The sequence below is a fragment of the Leiobunum rupestre genome, chromosome 3, assembly GCF_980474605.1.
Source record: "Leiobunum rupestre chromosome 3, qqLeiRupe1.1.hap1, whole genome shotgun sequence".
Lineage (NCBI taxonomy): Eukaryota > Metazoa > Arthropoda > Arachnida > Opiliones > Sclerosomatidae > Leiobunum > Leiobunum rupestre.
The window spans coordinates 30,073,435-30,081,174 of record NC_143386.1 but is presented as its reverse complement, the minus strand read 5'-3'; the positions used below and the strand labels follow the sequence as shown (position 1 = coordinate 30,081,174).

General features: G+C 35.9%; 1 long non-coding RNA gene across 1 annotated transcript; it reads left to right on the top strand.

Moving 5' to 3' along the window:
• Positions 1-884: 884 nt before the first annotated feature.
• Positions 885-2,871, top strand: LOC149951422 (uncharacterized). Its single transcript, XR_016480001.1, has 4 exons — positions 885-962; positions 1,781-1,886; positions 1,946-2,147; positions 2,744-2,871. It is a non-coding gene; the product is annotated as an uncharacterized LOC149951422 (long non-coding RNA).
• Positions 2,872-7,740: the final 4,869 nt, after the last annotated feature.

Here is a 7,740-nt window from a genome sequence, read left to right as displayed (position 1 = left end):
TAAGCGAATAGTTAATGATTTTACACCACTACCAACTACTCTCATGAAATTACCCCATACCTGGAAATTGACCTCAAAATGATTCCTTAAGGGTCAAAGGTATTCAGATATTATCAAATGTTTAGTTTCCAATGAAAATTCAGAGTCAGGACAAAGCTATATCGAGAGCACCCAAAATTAAACAAGAAACCAATCTGGTACCCTGGTGGCGAAAAACGTAATAAAATAAAATGTCACTTTCCTCTTTAACGAAAAAAGGTAGAAAAAACCGGATTTCAACCCATTTTAATCAGTTGATTAAGAGTAGGTAAAAACCCATCTTAACTTTAAGGCGAAATCAAAATTAATTTCACTAGTGACAAATCCAAACCAAGGTTTTCTTCTTACATATTACCAATATAATTTAAAAAGAAAAGAATTTGTTAAAACAAAAAAATACCAGGTTTCAAACCTCAATTCGTAGTAATAAAAAAACATGATAAAATAAAACGGGTAACCATATTCGAGAGAGGCCAAGGTCGTAAGAAACACCGTTATCCACATATTAATATAATGTAGAAAGGTTTTTTATAACGAGGGTGGGGTACACGTTCACAAAAAAAATGATGGAAATGAGGGGTGAAAATCGAAAGTTCCAGAAGGAAATTTTGGAATTGACGCGCGCACGTTGCGTGGATTACGGTAGAAAAAAATTAGGGGAACGACTCAAGGGTTTACCTCCGTTCGCAGCCAATCGGGAAAAAGGTCGCGGAGGCTGGGAAAAGGCGGGGACGGAAATGAGTATTAATAATGGCAAATTTCGGTAAATCCGAAATTTGGAGAAAATGCCCTGTTAAAGGCGGGGAATGAGAAATTTCGGTACTGGGAATTTTGGGTATAAAAGGAGCCCGTTGGTGCTGGTAAAAATCAGATTCAGTCTATTCCTGAAACTAACAACCCAATCTTCCAAAATGAAATCCTTCGTAAGTATTTATTTATTATATATGATATTTCGAGAAATTTAAAATTTTTATCCTCTACTTAAGTTAGAATGCTGGTATTTGAAAGTATTCGTTCAAAAGTGCCACTTTCTTAAGAAAATTTAGTTGAGACATTTCAAAGTAAATAATTTCTTCCCGATAATTTTTATAAAAAATAAATAACTTTATGGCAAGGGATTCAATGACAGCATAAATTCGTTAGAAAACGCTTGTTAGAAGTTAGTTTTTCTAAACTTAACTGCCAGACCAGGTACTTCATATAGTCCCAAAAGAAAGTTTATAGCCCCTATTTTTTGAATAATTAGATTAATTAAGTAGAAATATGTCCAATAAACCGTCCTTATTTAAGAACTTTCTATCATGGGTCGATTATAATGTACAATTAACCCAAAGGGTTCGATGGTTTCCTTCTCCTTGATCGCCTTCGTTAAGGCTAATGGACATTTCTACAGAACCTAGCTACAGATGGCATTAGTAGGCTAAGCCCTGGTTGTTGGTTTCTCCCTGAACAACGGGATATTGTATAGGGAACACTTGTACAGGCCAGTTTTAGACTTGATAAAGCGTTTAAGCCTTAGCTATCCATGACCAGGCCTGACGAGAGAAGGGGAAACCGGTAAAAATTCCCGGACCCGGGCAGCCGGGAAAGCCCGGGTTCGGACCCTTCTGCTAAGTTCTACCTAGGAATCGCGTGGCTATCTCCAGTAACCATTCGCTTGGGGCCCGCAATTCATATTTTACCGGGCCCCGGGCCCATTATCTAGCAACGAGCTATAACGTTTGTTTTCTTTCGCCTTCAGATTGCCGTTCTTGTCCTCGCCATGGCCGCTTGCGCCTACGCCGGAGTCGCCGTTGCCCCAGCTTTGGGATACGCCCACGCTCCACTCGCCACCACCTACGCTGCCGGTAAATTAATTAATTAATTAATTATTTAGAAAAGTAGTTAATGTGAAGTTTCACTTTAGCTCCAATCGCCGCCCCATTGGCCTACGGTGCCGCCCCATTAGCCTACGGTGCCGCCATCGGACACGGAGTTTACGGACAAGGACTCGCCTACGGAGCTGGTTACGGTTACGGTCTTGGTCTCCGATCCGCCTACGCTCCATACGGAGCTTACGGTGCCGGTCTTCGTTATTATTAAGCCACGAGCTTAATCGCAATGAAAATGTAAGTATACCCAACTCTTAGCTCTTACGGCAGCCTTTCACAGTCAGCATAGCTTTCGAATTTAAACATTGACTTTTACCAGAAGTATATCATATATCTTTTATTAGAAAAGTATCCATCTAATACGCAAACTCTAGCCAATGAACCAGATAACCAAGTTTTCTTTAAATCAGTCTATAAATGATAGGTTATTTATTTCAAACCGTAGAATTACTATCACCAATGTACTTAGGTACGTTAAAATATGGGTGAATAGCAGACATACCTCGTAGCAAAAATTCGTCTACTTTTTGACCATGTATTCAAATATCGAGTCTGAGCTATAATCAAATCTAAATAATATCAAAAGTTGACGAACCCCAGAAAATATCTGACGATGGGTTTAAAAAATTTGCCCTCACATAATCTTGGGTACATGAATACGTTCTTCCTACTACTAACCAAGCGCTGATAGTAGAAATTGTACCAATAGATTAAACAGAATAGCTACTTCACTTATCAGCATTAATGGGATAAAAACCCGCTTCAGATCGTTTATAGCGAGCTATTTAAAGATAAGGTTTCTAATTTTCCAAACTATTCATTTTCTTTTGCAGGACACCTTTCAATCTTTCCAACAGAAGCCTTCCTTATGATTCGGATTTGTTTTCTCGTTTTTCAAAAACAAGAAAATAATGTAAATTTTTCCTTCCAACAGAGAATAATAAATTATTCTTTTTAATTACATTTTTCTTATTTGTTTCCCAATTATAATTCTGGGTCGAATTAATTAAGCATATCTAGACATACTTTAAAAGGAAAGTATAAATGGCTAAAATAATTATAATAATTACTTTTCAAATTTCGCAATTGGGATAAAAATATAAAATATCAGAAAAATTCAGTTCTTAAATTCGACATAGAAGCATCTAATTAAATCCATAATGTTATTTGAAGTGTTAATCTTCCCAAGTTCCCGCTGTGTTTTATAAATACATCTTGATAGTTCCCTCGAGAACTCGATAAAATTTTAAACACTTTTTCATCGAGAAAAAATTAATAAATCAGTAAAAATCTTAAAATTCGTTGTTTTAACAACAGAAAATATAGGAAAGGAATAGCAACTCGGATAATCAAATATATAATAACCGGAAGTATCGGCTTTAGAACTTTGAGATGCATTTTAAAGCCACGGTAAAGCAAGAATTGTAAAAATAAAGAAAAGAATTAGCCGGAAGTAATCAACGAAAACCCTCAGCTTTACATTCTAAACCATTGGCTAGAGTTGCTATACCTCTGGTATATTTTCTGTGGTCAAGCGAAACAATTTGGAACCTTAATTAGCCGTATCAATGCAAAGCCACATAGCGGGCAACGCGAGAAGCTCACAAACATTTGGGCTTTCGTCTGCTAAGTAGACGATTTTCTATTATAATACCGTATGTAACATAATCACCCATAAGTGTGCCATAAAAGCATTTTCTCTAATGAATCTTTATTGACGGGATTTGACGTAAATTAAGTCATTTCCGGCTCCGTGACGAAAACAGTGTCATCAGCTTTACAGGTGGGAAATGGAAGTTAGTGTAGAAAAGGCCTTTCTATTAAGTAATTATAAATTGACCTTCTTGTTTTGATGTTGCTGCTGCGTCACGGGTGACGTATCGATGACGTATTACTACGAAAAGCCCTGGACATAGGAGAAAATTCGACGAGGCACCCTGTTTTTAAGCATAAACTGAACTAAACTTCTACGTATTTCGTGACGAATGAGCTACATAAAAACAAGTTCAGCAAGCGTAGCTTATTTTATAAATATGCCTATTTCTCGCGCATTTCTAACTTTTACAATCTATAGACTAGCTTATGCCCCGCGATCACGTGATTTCATTTCCATGGTAACCTTTTTAATAGCGCAAAGATTATAAGAATTTTTTAATACGCTTATTGAAACAAGGTCTCAATAAAAACTTTTCTTTGGAAATATATTACAGATGCGTACTTTTGAGTGATTATGTTAGACATGATAATACTTAGCATTTGTAGACGAATATTCAACAGTTCATGGACAGTTTAGGGGTATATTATGGACTTATGATCCTACGAATGATCACAGTGGCAAAGAAAAATTAACAATGATATTAAGCCTGCGCCCGAAAACGTGTAGGTGGAACTTGTAGAAGTGTAGACGTACTTATGTGTGTACAGTTTGCACCTCTTACACGTTTTCTGGCCGTTTTATTGACTTGTCTAATACAATGAAAATCACTTCAAAATAACGGAAATCTACTGATACCGAATTAATTTTTGAGAGAGTTTTTTGAAACGCGCAAAATTCCACGCTGAGAGGAAATCTACTTGTAAATTAAACTCGAACTCCGAAAAGATTTAAGATTTCTTCAATCTTAAATCTTGGAGCTTGAGTTTCCTTTCCAAGTAGCTTCGCCCTCAGTATGGAATCAATCTTCATCCTAATTAAAAATCGGCTATAAAAGGGACCTCATTTGCCGAACAAATCACAGTCAGCTTTTGCCTTTTGCACAATTACAAAGCGACGCAAATCCTCATCACACCAAAATGAAATCAATGGTAAGAGAAAAATTTATTTAAAAGTTTTAAGGGGGAAGAATACAGTAAAAGCCTCTTTTTCGTTCAAGCTGAACGTTTCTGTTTTAACAATTACATAATTGAATTATAATTTTCTTATTGAGCTGAGCCTTCCTTCTATTGTTTAAAATAATTTTGATAATTATAATATTAAAATTTAACGAGATATGAGGTCATAACTAAAGGGTAGTTTGGGCGCTTGCCCAACTTGTTTAGCTCCGGGGGTCCGAATTAAAACGTACTAACTTAATTACTTTTAATTTAAAATTGTCAAAATTATTTTAGTCACTAAACAAGAGGCTGTTTTACACTGAAATATTACTTTTATAAGCTCAAATACCAATTTAAAAGAGTTCAGCTTGAAATAGCGCGAAAGTAGACAATGGCCACTGTAGTCTTCCCCCTTAAGAGAGTAAAATAAAGTATTTTAAAAATTGGAGGTAGCCAAGGTGGTAGCAATGACTATCGTCGTTATCAAAACAAGATAGATTAGGTACATTTTGACCCAAAAGCTTGCTACTTATAGATACGCCTCGCGTTGGTTGAACGATCCTTTCTAAGTTGGTTAATAACATAAATTTTAATAGTTTTACATGGGATACATAATTTAAGTTAAAGTTCACTAAATAGAGTATAAGTTGTCTAAATATAATACTCTACAAAGGCTCTCTGATTAAGTTATCATTTATCTATTTTTAATTTTACTCTCCTTTGCCATGAATAGATGGCACCACTTTCTCCCTTAAAGTCGCTTTTTTTCGAAGAATCGGATAGATTCATGGCCATCTCTAAAAACAGGGGCCTTTTCATAATACAGGGGGCAATGATAGAGCCGACAGTTGCTTTAATTTCAAATCCTCATTTTACACTCAATAAGATCTGCACATCAGTATAGTACGATAGGAGTTTTCCCCCTAACTTGTAAGTGTAACCGAATTTTCTTTGAACGATTCATCTAATAATAATAATAATAATAATAATAATAATAACCCGGGAATTGGCAATTAGCTTCATCAATGACTAGTTGACTTAGGCCTGTGTTTCTTTGGTTATTAGCTTAGCTGATTACTAATACCCGAGGCAACAACTTATGCCCAAGTCATCTAGTGACTTTCAATGCCTTTAAATCTGGTGACCGGGTTACAAAGCGTAAGAGGGTGGTGGCAAGCTCTTCATGCCACGCGAGCCAACAGTTCCCTACACTCACTTTTACCACCAACCTCAACAATTTGTTTGGAAAGGGTAAAACGAAGAACCCCTTGATTACTAAGCTAAGTGGAACGTTTTTGCACAGTTTTCACCTTAAAAGTTAATCAACAACGCTCGAAGCGGTAAAAACGTGAAATTAGTTGATGCAACTTTGAACAACTTACTCCAAACACCCTTAAATACAAAATTGGTTTTTCAGTGCATTATCTAATAAATTATTTTCTTTTAAACATTCAGATTGCCCTTTTGGTCATTGTGTCCTGCCTCTGCAGCGCCCTGGCTGGGCCCATCACACGCGGTTCGGGCCGTGGCTTGGGCTTTAACCCCCGACATCTGGACATGGGCTACGGATATCCGCTCTTCGAAATTCGTCGCGGAAACAGTTACGGAGTCAGTAATCCAATTGGATTCCGCCACGGATATATGTTTTAAACTCACTTTCATTCCATTCCTGACCTTCAACATCTCATGTAAATTTACCAGAAGTGAGTAAAATATATCCTACTATCAGCTAATAGTAATAATAAGCTAGACAAATACCGCACCACTTAAGTCATCTATACACAGAAAAAAAGGTGTTTAGGTTTTCAACATCTAAACATGTTTGAAAGCTAAACACGGCTAAGAGTTGGTGTTGTTTCCTTAAACACATCTGTTTAAATAATACGAGTTTCTCAAACAATCTTCCAAGAACTTTCCGGTTGTGTTCCAAACCAGAACAGCTGGTAAAAGGTCATATTTAGAAATTAAACTTTGATGTTTTTAAACATAATTCGAAACACTGATGTTTAATAAGTGTATATTGCGTTACGAGTTAAATATATATTTCGCGTTGTCTATTTATTTCGTTTAATTTCGTTTTCTATTTTTCTAAAAAAGATATTCGTTAACCACCGTTATATTAATAGTGTTAACTACAATATAGACCGGGTTCTTATATCATCTTATAATTTTAAGTTATTGGTAATTAAGACTAATTAAATAACACTAATGTATATAAATCAATAATTGAACATGAACTACTAAAAATTAATAAAATAACATTACTTTTGATGTGAGTTAAGGCCGTATTAACACAAATATAATTTAAATTAATATCGCTAAAATATTATCAGGCAGTTAAAGATATGAAGTCGACAGTATAGGCCATAGGCAGTAGGTGTCATTATTTCGTAGCCAATTAATATTAATGTTATTTTAGATCGTAATTAAACAACTCAAATATACGGCTACTCAAAGAGTGGCGTATACGGCAAATTAACACATGTCTTAAACCACAACACCCGAACCTTTGAACATGTTTAGAAACTAATCAAAAGCATTTAATATGGTTAATCTCTAAACGTATTCTATCTAAACACGATAAATATGAGAAGCAAATAACACGTTTAATTTCTAAACGCATGATGTTGCAAAGCTGAACACCACTATCACCTAAACATGATCGTTTTTAAACATGATAAATATTCTGTTGCATTTTGGTGTTTAAGAAACTGTTTAGTATCTAAACACCTTTTTTCTGTGTAGACTTTTAATACCTTTAAATCAGTTGGCCAGGTTAAACTGCGTAGGAGGGTGGTGGAAAGCCCTTCATGCTAACAGCTCCCTACACTTACTATTATACCATTAACCCTTGCAAGATTTTATGGAAAGGGGAAACCGAAGAGCTCGGGGGAAACCTCTTTAACTAGTGGGGAGAGAACTTGCAAACTAAACGCGGAAGGAGTTGCCCGAGTTTTCACCCACTTCCACAAACTGGGATGAACGTGCTAACAGCTCCGCTATACCCCACTTCGCT